General features: G+C 35.2%; 1 long non-coding RNA gene across 3 annotated transcripts in view; it reads right to left on the bottom strand.

The window, feature by feature from the left end:
* The window catches only part of LOC108590429 (uncharacterized), a 48,962-nt gene extending 29,333 nt beyond the window's left edge, over nucleotides 1-19,629 (bottom strand). For 2 of the 3 annotated variants that reach the window (XR_013532656.1, XR_013532657.1), the window contains exons 1-4: nucleotides 19,499-19,629; nucleotides 13,416-13,543; nucleotides 7,177-7,299; nucleotides 4,256-4,325 (exon numbers count right to left, since the gene is read on the bottom strand). This is a non-coding gene — a long non-coding RNA (uncharacterized LOC108590429). Of the gene's footprint in view, nucleotides 1-4,255; nucleotides 4,375-7,176; nucleotides 7,300-13,415; nucleotides 13,544-19,498 lie in introns of all 3 variants that reach the window. The other variant, XR_001909974.4, reaches the window with a different exon arrangement.
* Nucleotides 19,630-20,528: the final 899 nt, after the last annotated feature.

The raw sequence follows: 20,528 nt of genomic DNA, 5'->3' as shown, positions 1-20,528 counted from the left end.
GGAGTGCTGAGGGGTCATGTCCCCAATCCTCCAGTCAATTGCACTTCCCAGGTGGGGCAGCACCCCACCCTGCCTTGGTTCACCCTCCTTGGGCTGCACCCTCTGTCCAACCAGTCCCATTGAAATGAATCTGGTACCTCAGTTGGAAATGTGGAGATCAGTTTCCTTCTGCATCTCCCTCACTGGGAACTGCACTCTGGAGCTGTTTCTATTCAGTCATCTTGGTGCAAGTCCCCCAGGTGATTACTTTTAAGGAAATCAAGAAGTCCTTAAATATAAAATTCTGTCAAATTATTTGAAAGCATGAGAATGTGACTTGGAATGTTGGGAAATCAAAGTGCTTTTTTGGGATTTCTTTACAACAACTCATTATAAATTGACTGCAAAAATAACGACCATGTAAAACTGCTGTTGGTAAAAATCAGATAAGCAAACACTGGAAAAATAGGAATGTATTATATGAGTATTAGGATCATGGCTTTTCAGAGGTTTCTGAGGACTTAATTTAACCATGCAATTAACTGTCCGTGGTTCTAATTCCTAAGTTCAATTTTTGGCAACTCACAAACTTCCTTGGAATTAACTTAGTACTCCCTTATAAAAAAGAAACATGAAATACTTGGATGATGTTTTTCTAAAGACAGAAGATATTTTGTAAGTAATCTTGCGCTTTAAGAACCTTTATTAAATGTTCAAATATGGAAAATAACCTTATTTTTTTGGATTCCCTTTTTAAGTAATTAATTCTACCCTAACTGAAGTTAAATAACTATAAACTATAAAATAACTATTTTAGCAGAGTATAACAAATAACTTCAAATTTTTACAATTGAGCCAATTATTTATAATATATGAATACATTTATGAGTAAAGAAATGTTAATACAAAATTGAATTACAAGGAATTGCATCTGCATTTATGCTGCTGCAATAAAAGTAGAATTTCTTCAAAATCCAAATATTAATATTTGGCAATAATTCCCTGGATAAATAGATATCCTTGACAATAAGGAGCATTTGATAGGTGGCTTTCAGAAGGCAGATTCACAATACCTCAAACTATCTGGAAACATATCACAGGTATAAAACATATGATAGGAAAATTTTCTGCATTAAAATACTTTCTATTTAATAAAATAGAGGAAATACTTCTACTTTAATGGCACCTAGAATGTCAAAAGCATATATCAAGAAAGATCCTTAGAGACAGACAGCTTGACCAGGAATTTGAAATGCAGTTAGATAGATTCTCCCAGGGATGGAAGCAGGCTTATGAGAAATGTAGCTGTTTAGGTACATTTCTGTCCCAGAAACAGATCTTTCAGACAGAGGCAGCTTGAGGAGTGGTACTGAAGTGGGAAAATAGACTGTAGTAGCCTTGCATCTTTCTAATAAAGCAAGTGTGTCTGGCTACAAGAAAGTTTCATCTTCCAATCACCTTTGCTTGCCCTCAACTGCAGTCCTCACATCTGCACTGTCAATGCGGAAGGCTGATAGACACGTGAAAGTTTATTGCTTAAATTGGTTCTTATATATCTCCCTGTCTATTATTGGCACACATATACTTTACTGTATATTAGTCTAAAATGCCTCACTAGCTACTTGCTTCTGTACTTAGTTTCATTTATCTTGAATATGAACATCAACTAACATAGAATTTTAACAGTGTAAGGATTTCATCCCACTACACTCTTTTCTAAAGGTGTAAACCTACCCTATCTCTTTCTCTCTGCTTCTCTATTTCAAACTATTTAAATAAATGCAATTTGAGTAATTTAATTTGGTCCTCAATTTGGTCCTATAGTGTTATCTGCTTGAAAGCAACCATAGAATCATGATAATTTGAGGAACCATAGAGAGGTGAAGTCTACTTTGTTTTGATTTGCATTTTGGAAATTTGTAATAAGTAGACTACATTTAAGATAAATTTTTTTACAAAATTCTATGTAGAGAGGTAGGAATAACTTGAGTATACCTGAGTAGGAAGGGATAATTGATGAAAGATGGTTTTGTGTATGGGGTTAAGGAAATGGTGTCTAGAATTGCTGTAGAGGCATTATACTTAAACAGCAGGAAAGACATCTCTTCTACTGCAGGAGAAAATGATGTAGGTAAAATTATATTAATTGATTTGAAAAGAAGGATGGGAACTCGAGGAATATTTTTTATGTATTTATTCAACTAATATTTATTACAAATCTATGTACAAGACACTGTGATAAGTGTTAGGTCTTTGGCAAGGCACAGTCTGTACACTCACGGAGAAGACAAGCATTAATGGTGTAATTTAAGATAAAATAATTGAGGTCTGTAGAATCTGTAGGAGTTGGCCACTTGTAGAAGAGTAGAGGAGATTAAAGCATTTCAGACAGAAGATAAATCTGGTATTAAGTCTTAAATTTAAAGATTATATGACAAATTTAAAATACAACAAAAGTTGGCTAAAGCAGGGTAAGTGTGTGGTGTGTGTGCGGGGACATGGGGGGTGAGGTCCAGAACTGGGGACTTTATATTTGGAACAGGATCCTAATGACCCTGCTGCTCCAAGTTTATCCACTTAATTGATGGATTTAAAAATAGTTGGTTAGATGTGGTGACTCACATCTGTAATTTTAGCACTTTGGGAGGTTGAGGTGGGCAGATCACGAGGTTGGAGTTTGAGACCATCCTGGCTAATATGGTGAAACCCCGTCTCTACTAAAATTACAAAAAAAAAATAGCTGGATGTGGTGTTACATGCCTGTAGTCTGAGCTGCTCGGGAGGCTAAGGCAGGAGAATTGCTTGAACCCAGGAGGTGGAGGTTACAGTGAGCCTAGATAGCTCCACTGCACTCCAGCCTGGGGGACACAGCAAGACTCCATCTCAAAAAAAAAAAAAAAAAAAAAGAATACTCCTGGGAATTCCATGAAAAAGATAAGAGTAGTACAATCATTTGGAATATCTGGGACTCTCACTGTTTACCATCTGCATACTGGTACTACAGCATTTTGTCAGTCATAATACACATTCTATTGTATGTCATTTGGCCATTGGCCTTACTATAATGTTTAATTTATTAACAGCTTCATCAATTTCCCTCTTCTTTCACTTTAAGTTATTCTTCCTACCCCTTCTTTCCAATGTCTGCATGAAACTTACTCTTTTTCCAATCTATAAAGGTGGAGGATATCATGGCTTGCCCATGTCCTCTTACCTGCTTCTTGACCTAAAATTCATGGTGGTGTCACTATGCCAATAGTGACATTTCAGTGCTAAATAGCTACATTTCTCAAAAGACTTCTTCATTAAGAATATATTTATGTCAGTGCTTTTCTACTGATGCTCTTCCTCTTCCTTTCAAGTGGTTTGTAAAAGCATGACATTTGTTATCAAAGTTTATAGGCAGTCATAGATCTGTAGTACAGCTTATGCAGATGATGCTGTCTTAAAGTACCACATTAATTTTGTGAAACAGTATCTTTGAAAAGGATCCAATATTAAAAACAAAGAAAAATACACAAAATAAAGAAATGATTCATTTCTGCATTGTTTCCACTGTTTTTCAAAATTTAATTCAACTCTTGCATGTCTATGATTCTCTCCCTCCACTATAACTCTATGGAGACTATTGTGTCCTCTCCCTCCCTGCTCTCTCTTCCCTCTCTCTCATCACTCCCCTCCTTCTCTCCTCTTTATCCCCTCTCCCACACAAAGGTGGGTTTCTCCATTTTGGGGCCTTGTTTGTTCATCATTGTCATGTGATATTATAATTATTTCTCCTCGAACTTAGAAATATATTTCATCCTCCCCACTGATTACAGTGCTTGGTCCATGACTAACTTAATAGTAAATGATTGATTTTTGCAATTCACATATTAGAATACCAAGTTTCCTCTTTATCAGACAGTGAATCTACAGATTTCTAAGACCTACTATCTAGGTTCTTGTTTCATGACACATAAATAATGTGACATGCTGACTGAAATATGACATAAGCTAGGAATTGTCCCATAAGGAACCCTGTTCTTCAATTCGATGTCATACAACTGAGCATTACAATGTATGGATGGGATAAAAAGCCATCTTTTTGATGAGTAAACGGGATCATTTTACTCGTTTAGCAAAGCCATTCCCCTCCCCCACTCCATCTTGCCTCATGTCTTTGCCAAGCACACAAGCTTCCACTGAGTATGGACGCAAAAAGTCTCCTTATGTAAGCAGACTCGACATCAGTTAAGAGAGCTCAACTGGATAAAGTGACAGATAGCTTTCTTACCTTGGAGTCGAGAAACCCTCTCACCATTCTCACGGGAATGCTCTATGAAGACTATAGTGTCCTTCGGTAGCTGATTTAAAACAGAGCCGGAAACTCATTCAGTAGCAGAAACACGATCACTACAGGTGTGAAAAGCACACTCTAGAGTAACACACAGTCTGAGTTGCATTTTCTTATCACTGTTCTTCAATACCTCAAATCAAGCATCTAATTTATGAGCTCCACTAAGTCTGAACAAATCATTTGCCCTTTTCTGTTTTCTCTTCGTTATATATCCATGCATGCCATTACATTCTTAATGAAAAACAAAAACAAAAACAAAAAAACAGATGCCATTTAGAAAAAGAGCCTCCTTTATTGGGTGCTAATAAATTATACAAGAGTAAAACTCAAGATTAAGACCGTTGAAAATTAAAACTCATCTTAGAACTATAGTAATGTAAACAGATGTCTCTTGTATAAAGTGTACCAGGTGGGGATGGGGCTGTTTTCAGTGCCAAGAGAAACTCACACGGGGGTAATCAGAATACATTCTTCGTTTTAGTCACTAAGATTTGTTTTGTAGCAGCATGAATTTCCTGAAATAACGTGGGAGAAAAAGAAGTTGTGTTATACTTAAACTCCACAAATTACTTCAGGCTTTTTGTTTTACTACAAGAAACAAAGTATACAGAAAACCCAGTAAAATCTAAATTGAAAAGATAAGAAAAGATTATTATATTGCTAAGTGTGTATTAAGTCTGTGTTAAAAATCTCAGGGGAAGGGCCAGGCGTGGTGGCTCAAGCCTGTAATCCCAGCACTTTGGGAGGCTGAGGCGGGTGGATCATGAGGTCAAGAGATTGAGACCATCCTGGTCAACAAGGTGAAACCCCATCTTTCCTGAAAATACAAAAAATTAGCTGGGCATGGTGGTGCATGCCTGTAATCCCAGTTACTCAGGAGGCTGAGGCAGGAGAATTGCCTGAACCCAGGAGGCGGAGGTTGCAGTGAGCCGAGATGGTGCCATTGCACTCCAGCCTGGGTAACAAGAGCAAAACTCAGTCTCAAAAAACAAAATATCTCAGGGGAATGCATTATTTTCTATCATAGGATGTCATGAAAGATAGAGGAAAACAAAAGAAAAGAAAAGCATCATTGAAAAAAATGTAAGCCCATTGTAATGCTAGCTTTCTTGAATTAATTGATAAGTGAAATAGGCCTAAGTTTGTATATCAGCCTCTGTGCTGTGTGTCAGCCATATTGACCCAAATAAACAAAAAACAGCAACAACAAACTTGGCTGGATGGGAGCAATGCTTGCAAGGCATTAACATTGTCCTGCATTGGTGTGAAGACATTGCTAGGCACCCATAGTTCTTGAATCACCCTTTACAAGTCATCTGAAAGAGCTCATCTCATCTTGGCATAGTGTGCATTTTTCTTGTTATAATATGGGCCCCAAATTTCATGTCTATCCATTTTCACCTGACAAAGTAGAGTACGTGGTCTAATTTATATTAATATATTTAGGTGAGAGTGGACCATTCATAAAGCAGAAATAAATTAAATTGAGAAACCCTGCATGTACTTGATTTCCTTAATTTTATTTAGAATTATTCCACCTGCATTCAAAAGCATTAAGTTGTTGCTGTTTCTGACCTCACAGGCATTTCAGTATCTAAGGATTTTGAATGTAATAAAATAATGAGCATGACTAATCAATATCTCTAATCATCGATACTCAGAAATTAATATAAACAGGTGGAATTGTAAATACTACTTACTCCATTAGACAGTCTAAAAACAAGATTGAATTAAGATGGTTGTCCAAAATCAGAATTTAGAACTGAATTTAAGGTAGTTTCTAACTATGACCAGAAGAAAGGACTTCCTCAATGAGAGAAAACTCATGGCCTAGGATTTGGTCTCTGACAATCTAAAAAAGATTACATGCTTTTGGGAAAAAGTGCTCTCTAATTAATCACTTTTAAAAATCTAAATAAAGGGATTCCATTCAATATCAGAAGATGTAACAAATAAATACAATACAATAAAATAAAGAAGCTTGTTTTTTAAACTCCAAGATCTACTAAAAAACATATTATCAAATATTTTACCATTAAAAGCAATGGTAAAAACCTCAAGTACTCTTGCACCAACTATATTTGATTATGTAACCTATTAATTTAGGCCTTCCAAGACTGTTTTTAAACTCATAACAATTTATTAGTTACATTTTAATTTATGAAATACTAACCTTTGAGGTAAGACTTTTTAAAACATTTTTTAATCTACCTTACACTTTGAGGCCGTGTGTTAGAAAAGCAAGAAGTTGCATAGATAATCTCTGGTCTCTTTATATTCTATAAATTTAGAAACTTTTAATGTATATATTTGAGTTGTATAACATAAGGTTTTTATATACATGTGTTATATTTTGAACCTGGGTTTAGACATCCAGGATCCAAAATATATACTCTGATCAAGGCCTTTATCATACTCATTCCAATCACCTGTTTCCATGACCAACCTCCCCATAAACTTTATGCACTTTGATGTTAGAAAACTAACATTTTATACACCTGCAATACACCCACAAAAACTAAAACAAAAATTTTAATTAATAAAGCAAACTAATATTGTTTTCATTTGTATTTTTAATACTTGGCATTTTGATTGGCATTAGAATGCCATGTAGATGCTGAATAAATTTGTAATAAATTCCTGAATGATTAAATTCATTCATTTAGTTAACAAAAAGAAAATAAAGGAAATACAACTTTAGAGTCTTAAATTGAATATCAAATTTAATATTCATTCAATATTAATAAATATTAAATTTAATAAGTAAACATTAAATTTAATATGAATGCTCATTTTTTCCTTTTCTAGAGAATCCCATTTTTATTGATGTGGCAAGGTACCCCATTCAACGTATATACCTCTCAGAATTTCTTGAAATTTAATGTACCCAGGTGATGCAGTCCTAATCGATGAGCATAAGTCACTAGATGGTCCAGATTTGGCTGCTGTTGATTTTTGCCTTATTTTCTCCTCCTATTCTCCTGTTGGGAAAGTGAAACAGATGATGTTAGGAAGTGCAACAGATGATTATCAACCATAAAAATTAGTCATTCCTTAACGATGGCAAAGTATGGAAAAAGAACCTGGTTCTTAAATAGTGGTATCAGCTGTGGCTTGCCTAACCCCCATCCCCTTCATGTAGGGTAAGAAAAACAAACAAGCAAACACTAATTTTATCATGGTTTCTGTTCATTACACCCTAATGCAGTCCTGATAAAGTGATTATTCAGGTATCAGTAGGAGAAAATTGTGCTCACGTGCTTCAGAGAAACAGTAATGAGTGTGAGACACATCTTACCATCATAGAAGGGCAGGAAAATATACAAATAAGGTTTAAAAATATTTTTGTGAAATTGTACATTCTATATTTATGTAAAAGGAATTGCCATGTGCGGTGGCTCATGCCTGTAATCCCAGCATTTTGGGAGGCCAAGGTGGGTGGATCATGAGGTCAAGAGATTGAGACCATCCTGGCCAACATGGTGAAACCCCATTTCTACTAAAAATACAAAACTTAGCCAGACATGGTGGCAAGCATCTCTGGCCCCAGCTACTCGAGAGGCTGAGGTAGAAGAATTGCTTGAACCCAGGAGGCAGAGGTTGCAGTGAGCCTAGATTGTGCCACTGTACTCTAGCCTGGTGACAGAATAAGACTCTCTCTGAAAAAATAAAAAAGGAATTTAGATTTTAGAGTCAAAAAATATATTAAGAATAGTTTCAATTTTTATTAAATGAGGTCATATAGTTTTATAATATTAGCATTACTATAGTTCTGATTAGGTAAATAAAGTGGATAAATAATATATAATGTTCTATAAAGAATTGAATATAGACAGAAAAAATCACTTAAGGACAGAAGGCATGAAACTCACAATTTTCTCAGTGAGGGGAGTAAACGGAGATTAACAGAGTCAGCAAACACAATGTCATCAAGACCAAGAAAATATTTTTACCCTCCACACTTAACCCATTGATTATCTGATATAGTAATTTTAAGAATAAAACTTTGCTTCTTCAGCCTTTGATTTTATTAAAATGGATATTAGATTTGAAATTAACCTAGAAAAGTTCATATTTAAGTTTTAATGAATCCTTTCTCTCAGTAGAAATAAGTTAAATAAGTTTATCAAAATAGCCAAATGGAAAGGGTGTGTGTGTGTGTGTGTGTGTGTGTGTATGCTCACACACACACATTCCTGAGCATTCATGAGCATGTGTGGGACTACGTGACTGTATGTGGAGTTTGGGGCACAAATAGGAGGAAAAGAAAATGAGAAAATTAAGAACTGAAAGGACTGATACTCCAAATTTTGTTTGTATGTTGTGGTTTCTTTATAATTACGCAAGATTAAAACTCAAAACTGAAGACTACATTTTACTGTTTCTTGAAACAAATAATATGAGTTCAGCCTCCCTAGAAAGATCATGGAGCAGAGCAATTCTTCATGAAAGGCTCTAGGATCTGTCTCCAAACCGAATATCAATCCCCTGCTCTGCAGACTCCAGCAGGGTATTAAGTATCAGCTGCCTCAAAGGTTGGCGCCAACCTCCTTCTTCAGCGCACCACAAACCAGAATTAATTGCAAATCAATCGAACAAAGTACAACTGATCAGTAAACCAATTAGTAATTTTAGCTGTTCATCCTGTCTTTATTTACTAGGGGCAAAAGTGGGAAATGGAAGTGCCTTTTAGACCACATGTAAGATTCCTGCTTTTCCCTCACTGCCTTCTATTTCTCTGCAAGCTTATGTTACAAGAATATTCTCATGGAAATGTCTCATAAAGCTTATGTTGCTTAAATATTATGCAAGTAAGATTTTAATTTCTCTTTTTTATTCTGGAAATATAAATTAGCTTTGACAACAAAACAGCTTCTTTACTGGAAAAAAGTACTAGATAATTTATTCTATACAAATATGATACATTCTATTTTAAAATCACCACTTGAGAAAACATTTAATTGATATAACATTTTTTCACCATTTCTGTTACATTACAGTCATCCTGTCTTAAACAGTAGATATATCAAGGTCTCTGATTTAAGGAGAATTAATTTCATTACATGTGCAATGACTTTTTTCACTCTCCTTTGGCATATAAATATAATGTAAACACAAATACAAAATCAATCTATATTTCTAACCTTCTCTGTCACCTGTCAATTCAAAATATTTGCCTTTAATATTACCCCTTATGTTGCCTGTTAGTGGTCAGAGATTCATATTATTTACTTTCTGTAGGCTTGAGACCTGATGTTGAATATGAATTTTTTCTTTATTACTTAATTATGGGGCAGAATATCAATTTCCAGTGACTCACTAGGCTAGGTTTATATAAAATTACTATGCTTTAGAAAGAAATTAGATTTAAATTAGTATTGCAATTCAGAAGATTATACTTTTTTTAGTCTAGCTAAAGAGAAGATATTTAAGAAACTGCATTGTCTTGTGGGCTCAGGTCATTATTTGTACTGTACTGTGAATACACATAGTAGTAGCTGTGAAAAGTAAATTTTTACATACACTAGTAAAAATACAGTTAGTTCATTTGTGAACACTTGAAATTTCCATGGAAATTCATTCAGTTAACTGAGTTACAATACTCCTTTACTTCTAGAGGAGTATTGTAACTCAGTATTGCTTAAAAATCAGTGACAGAGAAAATCTAAATGGTCATGGTGTTGCTTTTATTGCTGGGAAGTAATTGATCTACTTAATAATCCTTTGTAGCAGGTCTCTGAAAGTAAATATATTTCAATAGCATATTCTAAGAAAAAGTATAGATTAAAAAAATAAAACAGTAGCAAATAATGATTGTTTTTCAATAAACACTCAAAGCTTACTACAAAATTTATTTAATATTAGCTAGCCTCCTACCATTCTTTTTTAAATAGTATACACCTTCTCTGCTATCCAAAAAAAAAAAGCATTTTTAGTAATTGTCTTACATTATAGTAGATAATCCAGTCCAGAAGCAAGTGTTAATAGAAAGAGCTCAGAGAAACTGTTGGTGCTAGCCAGCAAACAAACAAGCATCAAAACAAGCAAAGCAATACAAGATGGCTTCTGCAAACAATATGATTGTCGATGTTGGATTTTATGTTTAAGATATTGAATGTTGAATGTGAAAATGATTAATGACCAAAAGAGCGCTATCATTCTATAAGGACTTGGGAACTGGGAAATTGAGTAGTAAGAAGCAGACATTATCTAATGTATCTAACCTAGATTGAGTAGATTTTCTTAGGCGCACTCTGTAATTCAGTCAATTATACTTATGGGTGACTGTCCCACTATGACAGAACTTTAAAATGAAGACTTTCTAAGATCTCACTTTTAACTGATAACTTGTAGGAAGTTTATCAAGATGCATGGGCACATATCTAGGAGCTGTCAAAATCCAGGAGCACCAGAACAAGTATGCATTTGAGGACACTTAGGAAATCCGTTACTAGCAGCTCAGGATTGTAGCTCCCAGTGAAAGCATAGAGAATGAGAGGATGCCACACTTTCAGACGAATTTTTGTTGCTCACAGACCAGGAGATTCCCAGAGGAGGAGCCCCCACGGGTCGCCAGTGCGACTCTTGTGGCTGGCACAGCGGTTTTGCCAGTGCCCTGGCATGGCAGTTCTTGGTGCAGAGTAAACGGGACTGGGTGCCCTTTTGGTCGACGTTTGGTGCTCCGGGAAGGCAGAGTCACCTATTTGGCTGATTGTAAAAGGGACTCAAGAAGGAAGCCAGACCGGAGATTCCTGGGCAGAAAAGCACCATAAATCTTAACACTGCTGTTTTGGCCAGTGCAGTGGGTTGCTCAGATTCTGGCGCTGGGAATCAACAAGTTGGACTTCCACTCAGAGACCTAATTTGAAAGTTGGTAATTACAAAGATGACAGGTGGATATATTTACAATGATGGGAAGAAACCAGCGTAAAAACCCCGAGAATACCCAAAATCAGAATGCCTCTCCCTCTATAGGGAATCACAGTTCCTCATCATCAAGGGAACAAGGCCTGATGGAGAAAGAGTGCATTCCATTAACAGAATTAGGCTTCAGAAGATGGATAATAAGAAACTTCTGTGAGTTAAAAGAACATGTTCTAGCCCAATGTAAAGAAACTAAGAACATTGAAAAAAGGTTTGACGAAATCCTAACGAGAATAGACAATCTAGAGAGGAATATAAGTGAATTAATGGAACTGAAGAATACAAGACGAGAATTCCACGAAGTATGCACAGGTTTTAACAGTCAAATTGATCAAGCAGAAGAAAGGATATCAGAGGTTGATGACCAACTTAATGAAATGAAATGAGCAGACAAGACTAGAGAAGAAAGAGTACAAAGGAATGAGCAAAGTCTCCAATATGGGACTATGTGAAAAGACCTAATTTACATTTGATAGGTGCACCTAAATATCATGAAGAGAATGAATCCAAGCTGGAAAATATTCTTCAGGATATTATTCAGGAAAACTTTCCTAACCTAATAAGGCAGAACAATTCTCAACTCCAGGTAATACAGAGAACACCACAAAGATATTCCTCAAGTAGAGCAACCGCAAGACACATAATCGCTAGATTCACCAGGGTTGAAATAAAGGAGAAAATTCTAAGGACAGCTAGAGAGAAAGGTCAGCTTACCCATAAAGGGAAGCCTATCAGACTCACAGCAGATCTCTCAGCTGAAACCCTACAAACTAGAAGAGAGTGGGGGTCAGTATTCAATATCCTCAAAGAAAAGAATATTCAACCCAGAATCTCATATCCAGCCAAATTAAGCTTCATAAATGAGGGAAAAATAAAATTTTTCACAAACAAACAAACACTCAGATTTTTCATCACCACTAGGCCTGCTTTACAAGAGCTTCTGAAAGAAGCACTGTACACAGAAAGGAACAACCAATATCAGTCATCCCAAAAACTTACCAAAAGGTAAAGAGTATCTCCATAATGAAGAATCTATATCAACTAATGGGCAAAATAGCCAGCTAGCATTAAATGACAATTTTAAACTCACAAATATCAATATTAATCCTAAATTTAAATGGATTAAATGCCCCAATCAAAGATACAGACAGGCAAATTGAATAAAAATTCAAAACCCATATGGGTTTAAAAATTCAAAGCCCGGTACACTGTATCCAGATCCATCTCATAAGCAAGGACACACAAAGACTCAAAACAAAGGGTTGGTGGAAGACTCACCAATCAAATGGAGAGAGAAAACAAAAAACAAAAAACAGGATTTGTAACTTTTGTCTCTGACAAAATAGACTTTAATAGTAACAAAGACTAAAAGAAACAAAGAAGGACATTACATAATGGTAAAAGGATCAATGCAACAATAGGAGTCAATGATCATAAATATATATGCACCTAATATAGAAACACCCAGATACATAAGACAAGTTCTTAATGACTTATAAAGAGACTTGGACTCCTGCACAATAATAGCGGGAGACTTTGACACCACATTGTTAATATTCAACAGATCAATGAGAGAGAAAATTAACAGGGACATCTATGATTTGAACTCAGACCTAGAACAAGGAAACTCAGTGAATATTTATAGAATTCTTCACCCCAGGTCCACAGAACATACATTTTTCTCAGTATCACATTACACCTATTTTGAAAGTGACCACATAATTGGAAGTAAATCACTCTTCAGCATTTGCATAGCATTTCACAGACTTAATTGAAATATTGGTTGGCTGTTTGTTTGTTATTTTCTTCCCTTATTCCTTCTTGTCTCTGCTGTTAAGCACAATTATTGGCATAAAAGAGGTTTCTAATATCTATTTTTAGATTACATTCCAGCCTGGGCAATAGAGCAAGACTCCTGTTGTTTCTCTCCCCCTCTTTCTCTTTCTTTCCTTCTTTCAAAAAAAAAAAACACATAACCCCAATCTAGTCATGAGAAAAAAATATCAGAGAAACATCAACTGATGGTCATTCTACCAAATACTTGACCAATACTCCTCAAACCTGTCATAGTAAGAGAAAACACGGGAAGCCTGAGAAACTGCTACAGCCAAGAGAAGCCTAAGGAACCATGACAAATAAATGTAATATGATAGCCTGGATGGCTATTTCATACCTGGAATAGAAAAAAAAAATTCAGATTATGAATCAGGAGGTCTGGGGTGAGATGTGAGCTTCTGTAGTTCCAGCGTGCTCCCAGGTGATGCTAGTCCTGATCCTCGTATGATACTCTGAATAGCAAAGCTGTAAGTCACATCAAGAAATAACTTATGTAATTATCTTTAAAATCTGTACTTTTAAGAAATTCCAGAGAATTTAATTCCACTGCTCCTCTTGGTACCCTATTCTAGTAGTTCACAAGTAGAGAGAGTCAAGACATTTTTCTCAACATCTTCAATTTCTGTAATGAGGGAATTTTCTCAGTCAAAACAGAAAATAGCTATTCATATAATTGCTTTAGAAGGTCAAAGACTATCAGGTCTCTTTTCCCTCCCTCTTACTTTCTTCTCAGTGCCAACTTCCTTTAATATTTCCATATGTATATTTTGCCAAAATACATATTCTGCCTTGATTTATTACCCAGTTTTAAGTAAAAAAAAAAGAAAGAAATCAACTATAAAGTTTAAACCAAGTGAATAACATTTTATTTAATTTTTTATGAGAAAGCTAATGTCCTTTCATCACTACCATTGATAAAAAGTACGAAATTTAATGACCAAATCTTTATGAATAGAAAATAACTAGATATTTGCTTTCTTTTTACCATAGCACCCATTTTAGATACCGTGGGTCTCTAATGATATTCTTGAAATAAATAATGATAATCAAAGCAATTCCTAAGAAAAGTAATACAATAAATTTAAAGATACACCTGTAGTTTTCCATTAATTGGTCTCTCCACATTTTTCCTAGATTACGAAAGGAGAGAGCAACCACATTTGTCAAAGAGATTTTTTTATGCCATGGGCCAGTATGATCGTCACAGCAGGCAACATACCTGGGTATTGATTTTTGTATACATTCTGACAATCATATTTTAATTGGTTATTTAGACAATTTACATTTAAAGTGATATAGTTGGACTAGTATTTAGCATGTTTTAAAATTTTTTCTATGTATTATGTTTCTTCTTTTTCCTTGCTATTCCCTTCTCTTCCTTTTCTGGTTTTAATTGAAAATGTTATGGCACTCAAGTTGATCATCTCACTTACTTTTTCAGTTATACTTCTTTTTTAAAAAATTAGCAGTTTTCCTGGAGTTCACATTGTGCACTGTTAACTAATCTAAGTCCATCTTAATTAACACTATGCCATTTCATGCATAGTACATGTATCTTATAATGGTTTTCTCAATTCCTTTCTTTCATTTCTTGTGACATTGCATGTGGCATTCTTTCTATTTATTCATATCCTATGATAACGTAAAATATTACTATTATGACTTTAACAAGTTATAGGTAAGATTAGGTAAGAATAAGAAAAGTAATATATTGTACTTTGCTTTCATTTATTTCTTCCTTTTATTTTTTAATGTAGATCCAAGCTTCTGATCTATGTTATTTTGCTTCTGCCCGAAAAACATATTTTAACATTTCTTTTGGGACAGGTATGCCGGCAATGAAGTACTTCTCTCACCTTCAGTTTTGAAGCAGAATTTTACTGGATACAGAAGTCTCTGTTGGCAGTGACTTTCTTTGACATTCTACTCTCTTTTTGTTTTATGGTTTCTGATAAGAAGTTCACTCTAATTTGTATTCTTGTTACACTTTAGACAAGTCATTTCCCTCTCACACTCCTAGGCCCAGGGATTTAATCCAGATTTTTCTGTCTTTGGCTTTCTTCAGTTGTTGTGGGATAGCTAAGTGTATGTTTGATGTTGTTGGGGTTGTTATAATTGCTGTTGGTGGTGGGGTTGGTTGGTTGGTTTGTTTTGGTATGTAGCCCACTCTTGGTGTTCTCCAAACTTTCTGGATCATGGAAGGGTCTTGAAATCTGTTATGATGTTGGCAATGTTTTCATCTTTATTTATTCAAATATTTCTTTTTTATTTTTTCCTTCAGACCTTCCAGTTACATCTTTGTCATACCTTTTGAAATTCTCCTGCAGTATTCTGTTTTTTTCTCTTTGTTTTTCAGTTAAGAGGGTTTTTTTAAGCTTATAAATTCCTTCCCCCACTGTGTCAGGTATGTTGTTGAGTCCAAAGACATTCTTCATTTCTGTTGCAGTGTTTGATTTCTCGTTTCCTCTTGATGTTTTCGTAGTGTCTTCATGTATCTGCTTACATTGAGCAACCTTCTTACTTGCTGTCTAGTTATTTTCATTAGAGCTTCAATATATAGTTTGAATACTAATCCCAAAATCTAAAATTATTTGTAATGGATCACAGCCAAAAGGCATCAAAACTTTCTTTCATGTACAAAATTAGGTAAAATATCATATAAAATTAACTTTAGACAATTTGTATAAGGTATACATGAAACATAAATGAATTTCATGTTTAGACTTGGGTCCCATTCCCAAGACAGTTCATTATATATAATGCAAATATTTCAAAATCTGAAAAATTCCAAAACACTTCTGGTCTCAAGCATTTTGGATAGGAAATAGCTTGTATTCATCATAGTTATTTTAAATTTCCTATATAATAATTCGATCATTTATGTCTGAGTCCATTTCTCATTATTACTATATCTATTTAGACTGCTTTTACTTACTTGCCTTTGGCATGTTTTTTCACTTTTGGTTGAAAATTGGACATATGCATCACATCATAAGAGGGCAGAATGTGCTTTTGCATTTAGCAGTCTCTGGTTTTGTGGAATTTATTTCATTAATTGGAAAACAAGCATGTACCCCACCTGGTTCTTATGTCAGCATCTTCTAGCATAGGAAAATTTAATTGTTGATCTTCATTCTTTCACTGGTCTGTGCTTTTATCCCACCTATTACAGTCAATTGTATTATATGTTAGTACTCATTGTACTTTGGGTCATCACCTGGAAACCCAAGGTCAAGACTCCAAAAAGATGTTACTTTCACAGGCATCAGAAAAGGAATATAGATGTGAAAAGCTATGCTACTTTATTATTAATCATTCCTTCAGTTAACCCAAGATACCCATCTTGGCTGGCCAAATACATGCACAGCTCTTAAACTCAGGGTTTAGGGAGCTTTATAAATAGAATTTTAGCAAACATGGTGAATGGCTAAATCTGGTCAAAGGTGCAAGGTTCATATAAACAGATTTTCCTTCAGAGTCCAAAGGACTGTCAAATAAAAGGTCAAGCTCGTCTCCTCAAAGGCATTACTTTCCCCATGGTGTCTTTAGTTCCTAATCACCTTTCTTTGCTTTCAGATTTTCACTGCCACCCAAGTCCTTCTAAATGTTCTTGCATTAAATTTCACCCTGCTCACAGGTTAGGGCCTCATCCTGGATCCTTTCTCCTATTCCATTTGCACATTTCTCAAGTGTGAGTCATTTACTCTAGAAATGATCTCAGGATTTCAGCAACACAATAAATGCTGATTATAACACCATATGCTAAATGTAAGAGAAGATGAAAAGAGCTTTATGTGCTCCAGGTTTTGAAAGAAAATCCAGAGTGAGTAAGGACCAACTAGATTGGATTTCAACACACATCATGCTTTAACTGCTTTACTTACAGGACAGAGCATTATTGCATACATCTCCCAAGGATCAATCATGTTCCACGACAGTATAGACTGATGCCATTCAGAAGTAGACAATATTTGCAAAAGTTCCTTTTCTATTCATGAATTTTAAAATTCACATTATGATGTTAAACAATAAATTTTTTTTTAGGGCACTCCAAATATTTGTACTACTATTTTCTACCTTCAATTATTTTTTTTTAAAAAGCCAAAATATTATGACTGTTAAACACCAAATTGGAAACTGTAGCTTTTAATCTCTTTGCTATATGGGTTTGCACTACTAAATCTCAGTCACAGGTAGAGCTAACCTTGGACAGACCTTCCCATGTAGAAGGGGTCTGTGCAGGTTCTATTTATGATCTGAAAGAGCAGAAGGTAACTCATCTTTCTGCAGGCAATCTTGCACTCAAGAGGAGGAGGACAGATTAGATCTCCGTGTGCTTAGTTATTCTTAGAGAAGTCTATCTCTCTATGTCCACAGCGATTCAAGCAAACAAAGAGAAAATCTTTCAAGAACACTAAGAGAGCATATAAAGTGTTTTCTTCTAACATAGCACAGTATAAGTTCTTACCAGTTTATTCATAACTTCAAAATCCCAAAAGCTCTAATTCTTTTAAGTTTGCAGGAAACTCATTTGACTGCAAAACCTCAACTGAGCTGATGTAAACTATTTATTTACTATTCCTACTTAGGGTCAATATTTGTTATTTTTGTTATAGACATATTAACCTGTTGGTAAGCTGTTGTCTAGTAATTCTGATCCATTACTCCATATTGGCTCTGAAAAGCTGGGGCTTAAAGTTATCCAAACTACATGTCTTCTCTTCCAACTAGTTTCCAATTATATTGGTACCAGTACGTGGCACAAAAAGCAGGCAGGAGGAGGGAAGAAGGACTTGCTTCTTTACATTTGTTAATTTTCTTAACAGAAACATTTTAACACCTCATTTTCATTTTCAGGTACTTTGGTACATCTAGAATTAGCATCATAGCTTCAGTGGAGCAGTGCTCTTTTCCAATATTTTATATTCTGAAAAACTCTTCTTGCTATTATTTTCTCTGAGTTTCTCAATGCATTCTTCTTTATGCTTTTATATCTCCAACATCTGTGTAACTAATCTATGTTAAACTTTCTTTATTGAGATTTCTTTTTTCAGCTTTCTTGAGGTATAAGTGGCAAATAGAAATTGTACACATTTAAGGTATATAACTTGATGTTTTCATATCTGCATATATTGTAAAATGATCACCACAATTAAGTTAATGAACATATTCATCACCTCACATAGTTACTATTGTCTTTTTTATTTTGGTGCAGTGAAAATAATTAAGATCTATCCTCTTAGCAAATTGTAAGCATACAATATAGCATTGTTAGCTATAGTCACTTGGTTTATTTGTGCCATTCTAACAAAATACCCAAGACAGGATGATTTATAAAGAACAGAAATTTATTTCTCATAATTCCAGAGTGGAAAATACAAGATAAATGTGCCGGCTGATTATGTTGTTTGGTGAGGGCTGCTCTGTGCTTCCAACATGGCACTTTTTCACTGCATTCCTGGAAGGACAAAAATGCTGTCTCCTTACATGATGGAAGGCAGAATGGCAAGAGGGCCAAACAGTGTGTGAAGCCTTTTTTATAAGAGTCTTATGAGAGAAACCCTCATGGCCTAATCACCTTTAAGGACTCCACCTCTTCATACTGTGGCACAGGCCATTGAATTTCTATACCTGAATGTTGGCGGAGAAACACTCAAATCATCGCACTCAGCATGCTGCACATTAGATCCCTGGAATTTATTTATTTTGTATAAGTAAAATATTGTACCCTTTAACACAACTCTCCATTTCCCCCTTCCCCTCTCCCTAGCAACCACCATTGACCAGTTTAGATTCCACATATAAATATGATCATGTGGTATTTGACATTCTTTATCTGTCTTCTTTTATTTAGCTGAGATTTCTTTTTTCTCAACTGAACCCTGATTGATATTGGCATGCTCTCCTAGAATATGCTGGGTATATTATAAAATATGTGGTATATGCATAACCTATCTTTCTAAAATTCAGAATTGCAAAATATATCTCTTTCTAAAGGTTTTGAATAAGGAATTGGAGAAAAGAATTTTTTTTTTTTTAGTGCTTTTTGGATACTTGCATGCAAATTTTCTGAGTCGGTTTTTCAAAAGACAGATTCCTGTGCTACACAGAGATCTCAGAATCTGGGGATATGATTTAGAAGCTAGCATTATCAAATAATCTCCCAGATTATCCTTGTTGCTATGGTTTAAATCTTTTTATCCACTAGAAAGCAAAATGTGTTACATATACTTTAGCAGCTACTTCCTGAAGGCCAAAGAAACTGTGAACCGACCGTTCCAAAATGTCATTAATTTACTACATACAAAAGCCTGTGTTCTAAGTCTAGGCTTGAAGGACGTTTTAGTACATTTTCACACTGCTATGAAGACATACCCGAGGCTGGGTAATTTATAAAGTAGAAAGGTTTAATTGACTCACAGTTTTGGAGGCCTCTGGAAACTCCACAATCATGGCAGCAGTGGAAGAAGCACATCTTATGTGGAGGCAGGTGAGAGCTTGCAAAAGCTGCGGAAACTGCTTTACAAAACCATCAGATCTCGTGGGAACTCACTACCGCGAGAACAGCCTGAGGGAAAACACACTCAGGATCCAATCATCTCTCACCAGATCCCGTGCTCTACAGGTGGGGATTACAAGGATTGAAATTTGAGATGACATTTGGGTGGTGACACAGCCAAACCATATCAGGGAACGGAGAGGAGGTAGTCTATTCTTATAGTTATACTAGCATAACTCTGACTAAGAAAATGAAGTATGTATATTGGTTACAGCACAGTTTGGGGCTGGCTTTCATGGGTACAGTCCTTGGTACTGCAGATTAGAGCTGAGTCATTTTGCACACTTTCTTCTGGTATGTAGCCTCTGGTTCCACTCAGCCTTTGTAAGTGGATTCGTCCAGCAGCTGCTGCTTTTTATGTTGTCTCCTCCTTACTGCCATTTAGGGATGCTTATAGAGATGCTAATGGATTTTTAACAACTGCCCTAATGTTCTACAGTTTCTGAGTTAAGTATGCAAATGAAGCTACGCCTGTAGCCCCTTAGGAAACATTCCTTCTCAATAGTGATTAAACAAGAATCATAGTGTTCAAAGGTTGAAATGAGTTATGCACCCAAATTGCCAGCAAGATAGTGAAGGTATATGAGTACAAATTATATTTAATTGACGTTACTAAACAGCAAATAGAAAGCAATCCCTCATGTGATGCAAATATAAAACTATTTAAATATTCTGAATACAAATATGTAGAGTCACACCATCACATACTTAGAATCATAAACGTTTGGCTTGAAGGGACTTTGCCGATACTGAAACATAATCGTTATATAGATGAGTCGTCTTCCAAATCTTTTACATTGGGCACTACTATATTTATGTATTTGTGTGTAAACGTACAAGTACTACTGTATTAATACGATATGCATATTATTAATCCTACAGAAAAAATAT

The sequence above is a fragment of the Callithrix jacchus genome, chromosome 2 (assembly GCF_049354715.1).
Source record: "Callithrix jacchus isolate 240 chromosome 2, calJac240_pri, whole genome shotgun sequence".
NCBI classification, from domain to species: Eukaryota; Metazoa; Chordata; class Mammalia; order Primates; family Cebidae; genus Callithrix; species Callithrix jacchus.
This window is presented reverse-complemented; position numbering and strand designations above follow the sequence as displayed.